Raw genomic sequence first — 13,873 nt, forward strand, 5'->3', positions numbered from 1 at the left:
AAGAGCGAAAGGTAATTTCTCGTGCCAGTCTTTGTAGGTTTCAGTCATTTTCCCTACAATTTTCTTGATGTTTTTGTTAGCTGCTTCCACAGCACCATTCATTTTTGGGCGGTACGGTGACGAATTGTGGTGTCTGATCTTGAACTGACTACAAATTTCTGCTATTAAGTTGTTATTCAAGTTCAGCGCATTGTCGGATATGATCCTTTCAGGCATCCCGTATCGGCATATGATCTCTTTTTTCAGAAACTTGCTAACTACTGACTTCATGACATTTGCATACGAAGCAGCCTCCACCCATTTAGTGAAGTAATCAATAACCACAAAGATAAAACGATGTCCATTAGAAGCTTTTGGGGATATTGGCCCAATAACATCCATTCCCCACATGGAGAAAGGCTATAGAGAAACCATAACGTGAAGGGGTGAAGGTGGTGCGTGCATCTTGTCACCATAAATTTGACATTTATGGCACTTTTTGGCATAATTAATGCAATCCCCTTCTATGGTGGACCAATAATACCCAAATCTCATAATTTGTCTGGCCATCGTGAAGCCATTGGCATGCGTTCCACAGATACCTTCATGCACTTCTTCCAAAATTTTCTTGGCTTCGACAGCATCCACACATCTCAACAATACTTGATATTTTCCCCTTTTATACAAGATATCCCCATCTCGGACATAATCAATGGCTAATCTCCTTAATGTCTTCTTATCATTTCCCGTCGCATGGTCTGAGTACTCACTACTCTTCACATATCGCAATATGTCATGATACCAGGGGTGATCATCCTTTTCCCCTTCATTGTCAATGTTGCAACAATAGGCTGGAGCCTCATAAATGCTGATTTGGATAGGCTTCATATCCTCTAGTTTGTTCACTTTGAACATAGAAGCTAGGGTGGCCAAAGCATCTGCCATCTGGTTCTCATCTCGTGGAAGATAGCTAAAGGTGACACTATCAAATTCTTCAATCCATTCCATAACCAATTTTCGATAGCGGACTAACTTCGGGTCTCTTGTTTCCCATTCCCCTTTGAGCTGGTAAATTACTAATGTAGAGTCCCCGTATACCTCTAACACCTTAATTTTCCGCTCTATGGCTGCTCGGATGCCCATAATGCAAGCTTCATACTCAGCCATGTTATTTGTGCAATCAAAGTCCAATTAGCTAGTGAAAGGGTAATAATCTCCACTAGGGGACACGAGTACTGCCCCGATTCTGTTGTTTATAGCATTTGAAGCTCCATCTAAATTTAGCTTCCAATGACCACCTTCTTGGAAATCTTTTTCTGCAGTTGCAACATACATCAAATCCTTATTTGGGAAATTGAAGTTCAATGGCTCATAATCTTCCAGTGCTCTACTTGCCAGGAAGTCCGCTATTGCACTCCCTTTGACCGCCTTCTGGTTCACATAGACTATGTCAAATTCAGATAGAAGAATTTGCCATCGGGCCATTCTTCCATTCAGAGCGGTTGACTCTATCAAGTATTTTAAAGGGTCCAATTTAGAGATTAACCAGGTTGTATGGTACAACATGTACTATCTCAGTCTCCGAGTTGTCCAGATTAGGGCACAACATAACCTCTCGATTGGCGAATATCTTGTTTCGTATTCGGCGAACTTCTTACTAAGATAGTAGATTGCTCTTTCTTTTCATCCTGACTCATCATGTTGACCAAACATGCATCCCATAGAATTTTCAAATACTGCCAAATACAGTATGAGCGGTTTGTCTGGGCAAGGTGGCATCAGCACTGGGGCGTTGGACAAGTAATGTTTGACTTTTTCAAAAGTTTTTTGACATTCCTCATCCCATACACCTGGATTGTGTTTCTTAAGGAGACGGAATATGGGGTCACATTTCTCGGTTAATTGTGAAATAAACCGAGCGATGTAGTTCAGTCTTCCTAGAAAACCTCAAACCTCTTTTTGAGTACACGGCGGAAGTAATTCTTTATTGCTCTTACTTTGTCAGGATCAATCTCAATTCCTCTCTCACTGACCACGAACCCAAGTAATTTTCCTGATCTGATCACAAATGTGTATTTAGCTGGATTTAGCTTTAGCTGAAGTTTTCTCAACCTTATAAATAATTTCTTAAGGACCTGCACATGTTCCTCTTCTGTTTTAGACTTTGCAATCATGTCATCAACATAGACTTCTAACTCCTTATGCATCATGTCATGAAACAGTGTTACCATGGCCCTCTGATACGTTGCCCCTGCATTTTTCAACCCAAATGGCATCACTTTATAACAAAAGGTCCCCCATAGGGTTATGAATGTAGTTTTCTTCATATCCTCAGGATGCATCTTAATTTGGTTATATCCAGAGAAACCATCCATAAAAGAAAACAGCGAATACCCTGCTGTGTTGTCTACCAGGGCATCGATGTGTGGCAAGGAAAAGTTATCTTTTGGGCTAGCCTTATTTAAATCTCTATAATCTACACACATTCGTACCTTCCCATCTTTCTTAGGGACAGGTACGATATTGGCTATCCACTCGGAATATTTGACCACTTGTAAGAATCCAGCATCGAATTGCTTTTGCACCTCCTCTTTTATTTTTAATACAACATCAGGCCTCATTCTTCGGAGTTTTTGCTGAACAGGTTTGCAATCTTCATTTATGGGAAGACGGTGAACTACGATATCAGTGCTTAACCCGGGCATATCTTGGTATGACCATGCGAAGACATCTTTGATTCTCGAAGTAACTCAATGAGGTCTTGTTTTACTTCTTCAGCTATGCATGTACCAATCTTCACCACTTTTCCCTCTTCTAGGATCACCGTCTCTACCATCTCCTCATGAGGTAAGATTTGTTTCTCTTCCTGCTCTACCATCCTCAACAGGTCCGGAGATAGGGTGTAATCTATGTTATCTTCAAAATCTTGAGATTCCTCTAAGCACATATCTCGTTCAAAAGGATTTTCTAGGTCTGTAGTAGGGTCACTCATGTCATTGATATCTTGGGACCTATTATGAATATCAAAGAATGTACAATGAATGTATGAATTAAAGGATTCTTATTTAGTATGGTCATGAATGAAAGAATGATTTGGAATAAAAGCATCCAAAATGATTATTCATACGAAAGAATGAAAAGAATCTTAAAAGAATATATACTCAAAAAGAAAATGTGAAGATATATTTCATTAAAGTCAAAATGTTCCAATATAAGCCCATTTCATTTCACAAAAAGTTTTCATTTTCTCTAGGCTTAAAACAATTAGTTTGTTTTGAATATTACTCTGGAAAAGCTCTAAAAACTTCAGGCATTTCTTCTGCAATCCAATTGCTTAAAACACTTCCAGGTTCAAAGGGACAGATGCCTGATATACTCCTTTCTTCAGATTCTTCTTCAAATATGGCATTGATGTTCAGACTTCCTAAATTTCCTTTGTGGTCTTCTTTCTTGGAGTCCTCACTCCAGAATACATGGTTCCCCCTGACACGAAGGTCCTGGATATGTGAGGGAAAGTCATGGGTTCCCAATCAACTTTTTCTCCGTTCAAACGCGCCTTCCTCCTCTTTTGTCTTTTCTCCAACTCTTTCCTTCTTTGCTTCGCATTTGGTTTAAATCCTAAACCAAAGCGGTCTTGTTTGTCCTTCAGCACTGGTGCCTCTATCCTTCCTTGAAGGCATCTTCCTAGTCTTCTTCCGGGCATAGCTCATTTCCCAACCGTCATTTGTAGTCCCATCCTCGTGGCTCTAGATATGCTGGGCATCGGGATCTTCTTTCCGTCAATGACAGAGGTTGCATTTACGAACTCTCAGGATCGAAAAGAACATTCGACCGTCTCATCATCTGTTCCCAAATATGGTGCGTCACTGGTTACCAATGCAATGATGTCTTCCTCAGCGTCAATAGTAACTAACCGGCCTTCTGTCACTAATTTTAACTTCTGGTGCAACGATGAAGGCACAGCCCCTGCTGAATGAATCCATGGTCTCCCCAGCAAGCAATTATATGAAGGCTTGATATCCATCACTAAGAAATCCACTTCGTATGTATTCGGGCCAATCAAGAGGGGTATTTCTATTATTCCCATCACCTTTCTTTCGGTACCATCAAATGCTCTCACTAAGTTCTAACATGATTTCATGTGAGAGCTATCCACCGGTAACCTATTTAAGGTGGACAGGGGTAAAACATTTAGGGCTGATCCATTATCAATTAGCACACTCGATAACATATACTCCCCGCAACAAGTAGTGATATGTAAGGCTTTGGTGGCTCCTCTTCCCCCCAGAGGTATTTCATCATCATTAAAGAAAATGAAATTGTCGGCACCGATATTGTTAACCAAACGGTCCAACTTATTCACTGAGATATCGTTAGCGACATAAGTTTCATTTAGCACCTTAATCAACGTATTACGATGTATCTCTGAATTTAGAAGCAACTCAAGCACAAAGATACGAGCTGGTTGCTTATGTAATTGTTCTACCACACTGTGCTCGCTATGTTTCAAGAATTTTAGAAATTCTCTAGCCTTAATTTCAGTTACCGATCGATTGACATGCGATTCAATTTTGTCTGTTTTTGCTTTTCCCAGTTCAGCTGTTAAGGCTTTTTCTTTTCTAGATTCCACTCTCGCATTTTCCAGATCATAGCATTTTCCACTTCGTATATAGAATCCTTCCTTCTCTTCTGAAGCATTTACCAAGCTCTCTCTTCCTGGAATCGTCACATTGCAGTCGTAATTCCAAGGAACCTTTTTGCTATCATTGTAAGGAAAGCATACATGTTTTTGGATTATGACCTTTGGCGCTGTTTGTATTCCAGATTTTTTGTTCATTGGCTTTGAAATAATCACCACTGGGTGATTAACCTCTTGGGCCTTCCCCGCAGATCCTTCCTCTGAAGCATAAACTTCTCCATTTTCTAGTCCCTTGATCTCTTCATAAAACTCCAACTCCTTGTTATCCATTAAGTTTTGCACCATGGTTCTGAATTCAGTACATTTTTGGATGTCGTGGCCTTCTTCTGCGTGGAACTCACAAAACTTCCTTACTCCTTCAGCCCTTTCTATTGAATCTTGCTTGATGAGACCTCCTTTCACCATTTGTTTCCAAACCCATTCAAGGGGGTTTTTATGTCTGCTACGTTAGCTTTAACTCTCCTTCCTCCATTCTCAATTATCGCATTCACCCTTTTATTATCATGATTGGGCAACGGATTCTCTGCTACGTTTGGTCCTGATGAGTCACCTATCATTACGATCCCCAAATTGATAAGTTTTTCAACTAACTTCTTGAATGCAGTGCAGTTTTCAATTGAGTGCCCCTTAGTTCCCGCGTGATACTTGCATTGGGCGTTTGCGTCATACCACTTAGGGTATGGAGGTTGCATGGGTTTCAGATAAAAAGGGGAGACCACATGGGCATCAAATAGATTTTGGTACAGCTCCTTGTAAGTTATCGGTATAGGTGTAAACTGGGGTCTTTTTGACTTCGAATTAGACTCCTGCCTCGGAGGGCCCTGATGATTGGTAGCTACTGTCTTTGGTGAGCCAATGGTGACAGACTTTGAATATCTTTTGTTGTATGTATTCACATTATTTATCTCACATTCCTTCTTCCTTGAGGTCGGTCTTCTAGAATTTTCCCCCGCATCTATTTTACCACTTTTTATCGCATTTTCGATCATTTCACCAGTCATCACTATGTCTGAGAAACTTTTAGTGGCACTTCCCAACATATGATTGATGAATGGGGCCTTTAAAGTATTGATAAAGAGCATTGTGGTTTCTTTTTCCAGTAGAGGCGGCTGGACCTGAGTTGCCACCACCCTCCACCTCTGGGCGTACTGCCTGAAGCTTTCATTTTGTTTCTTCTCCATGTTTTGTAATGTGATCTTATCGGGCGTCATAACCGCTACGTGGCTATACTGTCTCATAAAGGCTTGTGCCAAATCTTTTCAAGAGCTAATTTGGGTACGACTCAGCTGATTGTACCATTTGGCAGTAGCTCCTATCAGACTGTCCTGGAAACAATGAATTAACAATTGATCATTGTCAATATATCCCATCATCCTCCGACAGAACATGGTGATATGGGCTTCGGGACAGCTAGTTCCGTTGTACTTCTCGAATTCGGGCATTTTAAACTTATGCGGAAGAACTAAGTCAGGGACCAAACTCAAGTCTTTGGCATCAATCTTGCAACGGTAATCAGCATTTTCCATTGCTCTGAACTTTTCTTCTAACCACCTGCACCTATCTTCAAGTTGTTTCGGTAAATCTACTCTTGCCTTTTCTGCTTCCGCCACATCGTTCAGATCAGGAACGACAGGGTTAGCTGGATTATCTCCCGGGTTAGAGCCCGAGCCTATCTAAAAATTTATGGGTGCCAAGGTGTTGACCTGACATTGAGGTCTAATGTGAACACGCGCTCCTTGTTGAAACATATCCGGTAGTGCCTGAGTGCTCGTTGGGGCAAAACCTAGAGGATAAACAGGGTCCTCCTGATCAACTCCCGAACTAATGGCAGGGCCCTTTCCTTTATCAGCCAATAATTGTGTCAGATGGCTCATTATGGCTCTTTGGGATTCCAGCACATCCAATTGTTCTTGCATCTTATCTTGCATTTCTTTCTGCATTTGTTCCAATCGTTCTATCTGTTGATCTATTGCTTTTGTTTTCCTTCTTGTGCCGTAAGGATGTTCCAGGATAACTGTCATAACTTTAGTTTATTAGGGTCCTATTATTATATTTGATGCATAATATGATGCAGATGAATGAAATGAATGCAAAAAGAGGTATTGACTCTGATTCAATTTCATTAGAAAAACTTTACTAGAAAGGAAATTTCTTTACATAAAATAGATTACATATACGGCTTTGCCCTTATACTCAAAGCCTTGACCTTCCTAAAAAACCAAGCTAATTCTCGGCCTCTGTCCGATTCTGACTCATACTTGAAACTTAACAGATCTGCTTGAACTGCTGGGGTCTGTAGGTGCTCAACTACTTCGCATACTTGTGCCACCGCCTCACCCATAATATAGTCTCTTTCTCTAATCCGGTTTTGCGATCGATAGAGTTGCTCTTGCCACTGTTCATTATCCCTCTCAAGAAGCTCTATTCGGAGTTCACTGTTTTGTAGCGCGTCTTCGAGCTCTCCTACTCGTTCCTTCAATTCCTCGATTTTTCCTAAGCTTGCCTTTAATTCGATCACAGAATTTCGACTACGGTGCTGGTGAAGCGACTTTTCTAGTTCAGCTACTCGAACTTTCAACCCCGCTTTCTCATTTTGGCAAACTAGTAGACTCTCTTTCAAAGCAACTTCTCGGGCTTGAGTATCCTGAAATTTTTTTTCCCATTGATCAACTTTAGTCCTTTCCTCCTGGATCTCCTATCGCTATTGTTCTAATGTTTTCCCCAAGCCGGCAGTTCTCATTGACCTACGCAACTTCTTGTAATCTGTCTTCAAGCTGTCTAAATCTTCTTCTGCCTTGTTCTTTCATTTTCTCAGTTTGTCAGCCTCTAGTTTTTGAACATCAACATCTAGTCCTAGTTGAATTTTTTCTTCTTCTAATCGCTCTATTTTCCTCTCTAGCTCCAAACTCCTTTTTTCAAAATCTTGTTTGATGATTTCCATCTCAGAGGAGACCACTTGCAAATGTTCCTCTACTGGCTGAACATCTTCTCCTCTCAGCTTGGGGATATTGTCGTTGACTCTCCTACTCCACCACCCGTTGTATTCAGGGGTCACCATTGGTCCGACAATGAGTCTTTTCATTCGGTGGGTTTGCTTCCAAGCACTGGTCACCTCTCGAATCTTTTTCTTGTAACCATCATCTTTATATGAAAACTCACTCTGGGATAATCCTTGGGTTGCAGGTACGAATTGTCTCGACCTATACTATTTTAGTACTAACAACGGCGCATAGCCAACAGCTCCCTATATCCCGAGTAAAGGGACCCAGTCGAAATCTCCACATCGATACAATATCTCATCGGGTACCATCCAAGGGGCCTTCCACTCGACATCTTCATTTTTGAGATTTTGAAGAATCGCTATCCACTTTTCCACAGTAATGTTGTCACGTCTTATTGTCGATGCTAGTTCTTTTAATGGAGAGTAATTCTCTGAGAATACTCGGTAGGAGACTTTATCCACTTTCCAGAAATGACTATGGAGCCAAACTAGTAACAACTGTGCACATCCAATGAATCTTCCCTCACCCGTGCTTCGACACGCACTCAAAGATCTAAATGTCTCAGCCAAAATTACTGTGACAGGTGTGATTCTCTTGTCCAGTCGATCAAACAAGTCTATAACTGCTTCATCAACGTACCCCAGCGCTCTAGGAAAAATCACTAGCCCATAAATGCTCAAAGCGAAAATATCGACCTTCTTCTTAGTATCAGGATGTACTAAAATTAAATCACACAGATTCCTCCAAGGAATACATTTGCTATCTCCCTTTTGTTTGACCCGCGCCGAAACCCATTCCTCACTCATTGCTAAAATATTCATTAACTTCTTCACAAAAGTCGGGACGTTGACGGCTTTAGAATAAATTTTGTCTACTTGAATCCTAGGGCAACGTAGCAGAGTCGTGTATTCTTCTATAGTAGGCACCAGGTCCGTCTCCTCAAAAGTAAAGCAGCTATAAGCGAAATTCCAAAACTGGGCCAGAGCTCGAAACAAATGCTCGTCCACCTTAATATCCAACAAATAGGGCAAATCACCATAATTATGGTAAAATAGCTGCTTAATTTCATCATCCCACTGGTCCCATATTTCTTTCAACTCTTGGAGATTGTTCGTATTTACTGTTGATATAAGTGAAGTCCCATAATTCTGACTTGTATCCCTCCATCAAGCTGTCACCCTTTTCAAGTTGTGTTTTCTCTGACCATACTTGGACAACTGCATTATTTTCCACCTTATCAAGAAATTCATTTTCCATGCTAAGCTTTTCGTCTAGTAACCGAATGTGAGTCAATGCCTTTTTGTAATGAAATGCGATGTAGTCAAAATGCCATGCAACCAAAACAAAAGCAACTAGTCAGTATCATGCATAACAATAAGATTCAATACAACCAAGAAATAATAAAGGCACCTAATCGGGTAACCACTAGAGTTCGGCATAGTTCTACCTAAGGCGAGTTCCTAAGGTTCACTATATGGTTTGGCTCTAAAGCAAAGGTACCCGAACCAGCAGATTCCTCGATCCTCACCCATTATAGGCTTATACGAAACGAGTTCAGTTCAGGGGAATACATTTCCCTATGGCTGCACAGAGATGAAAATCTCACGAAGACATAGGTACGGATGTATCCCGAAAGCGATCCACTATCCTGCACGGAGGTGAAAACCTCACGAAGGACTAGCTTCTCACTCTCACTTAAAAGGTGTGACCAACGGTCATGCAATGCAATGTGTAGAGATATAAAAATTTAAAAAACAAAACATGATGAAAACTATAACTCAAAACAAATGAAATGCAATGAGAGGATCATATATTTAAATCAAATTTTCAACTTCCGACAAAAAGACAAGAAATAATCAACTCGTGGCTTGACTCTCTTATTTAAAATCCCCAGTGGAGTCGCCAAGCTGTTGGCACCATTTTTTGATTGAAAACGGGGTCAACTTGGGTTTTAGAAAATGAAAATGAAAATGAGAGTCGCCACCGATCCTTTTTGATGTGGTGTGATCGGATCACCTGGAAAAGTGGTTGTTTTTAATAAACGATTTGATTTTATTAAAACCACAAGTTTGGTCCACGAAATTCAGAAAAACGGGTTCGGGAGTCGGTTATGCACGAGGAAGGATTAGCACCCTCGATACGCCCAAAATTGGTACCCAGTTGATTACTTAATGTCTTAGTGTCGAAAAGCTGAAAACTTTAAAGAAATTTAAAATACGATCCTTATTTTGAAAGAAAATTTATAAAAATCGAGCTGCTCATTAAGACTTTTTTATTTTAGAAAGAGAAAATGTCACACCCAATGCGTTAGGGTACGGTATCTTACCTCTTCAGAAATAAGCAAATCTGAACTCACATAGAAAAGTTTAAAAGAGTGTTTGATTGTTTAAGTCATAAAAAAAAATTGTGACCCAATACGTTAGGGTACAATTTCTTCAAATGTTAAACATTGAATATTGCATTTATTTTGAAAAATTCTCGTCTCGAGGAATCAACGTATCATGTCTAATGCATTAGGACACGACGTATTGAATTCTCGATAATGAGTTTTATTTATGTCTTTTTTTTAAAGAAAAAAAGAGAGTAACCTCGATTATTTAGATTCAACGAAGAAAATCGAAACCCAATACGTTAGGGCTCGATTCTTTCGAGGATCTCAAATACCGATTGTTACTTTTATTTTCAAATTTTCCGTTTTTTGATAAATCCAAGTAGAAGTAGGTGTAAAATAACAATAATGATGCAACGTAAATAAAATAATACAAGCAAAATAAGAAAAGATAAATAAATAAGATGGCAAATATATAATGAAAAGAAATTAACAAATAAAAGTAAATAAACAAATAAAAATTAAAGCACTTAAATAAAATGATAATGATAATGAGCACGTAAATAAATAAATAAATTAACACCAAATAAAACAATAGTAGTGAATAACATTATAATATATATAAATATATATGTATGTATGAATTTAAAAAAAAGTATATAAAAGGTATATTTTAAATTATGAAGATTGTATATAAGTAGGTATATGTATTTATGAAAATAAAATATGTATATAGATATATATAGATATGTATATAAGTTGTAAAACATGTAAAAATATATAAATATATATAAGTTTTAAAAAATAATGTATGTATATCATAAAATGTATGCATGTATATATATATATCGAGATTTGAATAAAAAGTATAAATAAGTAGGTAATAATAATAATACTAAAAATAAGAATGTTAAAAATAATTAACTAAATAATAAAAGATTAAAAAAAGACTAAATCGAAATAAAAACAAAGATACAGGGCCAATTCGAAATAATAAATAACAAAAAGGATCAAATTGCGAAACGCGTAAAAAGAGAAGGATCGAAATAGTAAATAAACCAGAATTCTAAAACGCAGCACTTCAGTGGACTGAAATGAAACAAAAGTAAAATTCTAAGGCTAGACCAAAATAAAAGAAAACAACGAAATAGGACCAATTTGTAATGCGCTGAAAAATAAAAGGGACTGCGCGCGTAAATAACCCCTTTGAAGAAAACACCCGGATCCTCCCCCTAGGTCGGGTCACCGCGCGAGTTAGGGCCAAAACGGCGTCGTTTTGGCACCTGACCCCTAAGGGTAAAACGACGCCGTTCTGATGGTTTATTTAAACCAAATTTTTAACCAAAAATTCATTTTAGTTGCAGTTAAAAAAAAAACAAAAGTATTTTTTTCTCTCTATTCCAAAAGAACTGATCCCCTCCCCTTTGAATTCGGCCACGGCGCCGGTGATCTCGCGCGAAGGCTTCGCCATAGCCTCGTCGCAGCTTCGCCTTGCCGGAAAAGAAAAAAATGTCTATTCCCCCTTTAGCCCGCTCCTCCTTTGACGCGGCCTAAACGAAACCCTGAAGGGCTTCTACGGCCTTGGCGCACGGAGGGTAACGCCGATGGTGGCGCACCGCAGGTAAAAAGACACTCCTTTTTTGATTTTTTTGATTTTTTAAAGAAGAGAAATCGGAATAAAAGAAAATATGAAAAGTAAAAGAAAACAGAAAAAAAAAGAAAGGCGAAATCACCTTCAAATTTTTTTTGCTTTTGATTTCTGAAAGTGTTTGTAAAATAGGGGAAGCCGAACCCCTTACAACGATAATCTTCGGCTTTTTATAGCCCAAAAATTACATCTTTTTCTATTATTTTTCTATTTTTGGTTGTTGTTGTTTGGTTGCTTTCTTTGTTTTCTTCCTTGCAGGTGACGGCGCAAGTGGGCATAGCGGTGATGGACGCGAATGGGACGTCCGGCGGTGGTGGCGGCGACTGGCAGAAGGCCAAGGGTCAAAAGGCTAAGGGGGAAGGCGGTGCCTAGGGTTTCAGTCTCTGAAACCCTAGGCAAATTTTTTTGTGAAATTGGGCTTGGGCATTGGGCTCCAGGGTTGGGTTCAAATGTAAATGGGTTTGGGGTTTAATTGCTTTGGGCTGAGGGTTAATGGGTTAATTTAATTGGTTTGGTGTATTGGTAAGGTTAATTGGGTTGTATTGGGTTTTGGGCTAAAATTGGGCTTGTACATAAAATATTTATTTAAATCACACGATCAAACCAGAACAATATAGATATAAATATATATATAATCTAAAAAATAAAAATAAAGACTGGATCGAAATATTATACTCGTAGGTAGGCAGGAAAAATGGACTGGTGGTTAAGGCATGTTTTCACAGTTTCTTTAAAATAGATTCGCCCGCTTCTTTGTTGCTAGAGAAACGTTGGTTAACTATCTTCCAGGATATAACAATGAGATAAGCACGACAGTAACATGACTGCAGTGATCAACGAACTATAACCTTACCTTCGTCTATTATCGAAAATGGTTTGAAAAATATACAAGGAAATTTTAGCCCAATACGTAAGCAAACCTAACCGAGTGAATTGTTATGCTAGGTGGGTAATATGAATTTGAAATTTAGGATTTAAATTTTATTTGTTATATAAATTTACCACTCAGCTTAAGCTTTATCCTAAAATATATATTTATATTATAAATTTTTAAAAATATAATTTTACCATTTTCTTAACAAAGTAACATATAAGAACTTACAGTACGTTTGGTTCGCTGTAATGGAATAGAGTTGTAATGGAATAGAGACGTAATAGTAATTCAATTGTTTGGTTGAATGGAATGGAATAGAACTGTAATAGTATTCTTGTGTTTGGTTGAATGGAATGATGTTGTGATAGCATAAGGAAAAAAACTAAAATGACTAGAATACCCTTAGCAAAATATTTTTAGGTAGATGATTATTGTTAATTTAGATTAAATTTTAATAAGATTATTAATATAAATAATAAATAATTTAATCATATTTTAACATAATTTTATTAAATATAATTTAATAAAATATATAATTTAATAAAATTTTAATATGAAATACTCTTATATGAATTTACTAAAATCATAATATATAATACTATAAAATATAATTTAAAATAATAATTATTAAATATAATTTAATAAAATATATAATTTAATAAAATTCTTAATATTAAATATTCTTATATGAATTTACTAAAATCATAATATATAATATTATAAAATATAATTTAAAATAATTATTATTAAATATAATTTAATAAAAATATATAATTTAAAAATTCAATATAATTATTCTTATATGAATTTACTAAAATCATAATATATAAGACTATAAAATATAATTTAAAATAATTAATATTAAATATAATTTAATAAAATTCAATATAATTATTCTTATATGAATTTACTAAAATCATAATATATAATACTATAAAATATAATTTAAAATAATTAATATTAAATATAATTTAATAAAAATATATAATTTAATAAAATTCAATATAATTATTCTTATATGAATTTACTAAAATCATAATATATAATACTATAAAAATAATATATAATCTACTTTATTATTTTTAAACGCAAAACATATTTAATGTGCTAAAATATCATTAGTGAAACAAATAATTTGATTATTCTACAATAAAAAAATATTAGCAGTAATAAATAACTTGAGAATTATATTTTGCATAAACATAATATTCATATATTAACAAAAGGTTACATGAAATTCATGAAATTCTATGTCATAATCCATATGTTATACAGTTTTACAATATCAAAAAGTTAGAACATTGTAATGACATACCATCCCAAATATTAACATTGTAATGAC

Source organism: Gossypium raimondii, chromosome 11 (assembly GCF_025698545.1).
Source record: "Gossypium raimondii isolate GPD5lz chromosome 11, ASM2569854v1, whole genome shotgun sequence".
Taxonomy (NCBI): domain Eukaryota; kingdom Viridiplantae; phylum Streptophyta; class Magnoliopsida; order Malvales; family Malvaceae; genus Gossypium; species Gossypium raimondii.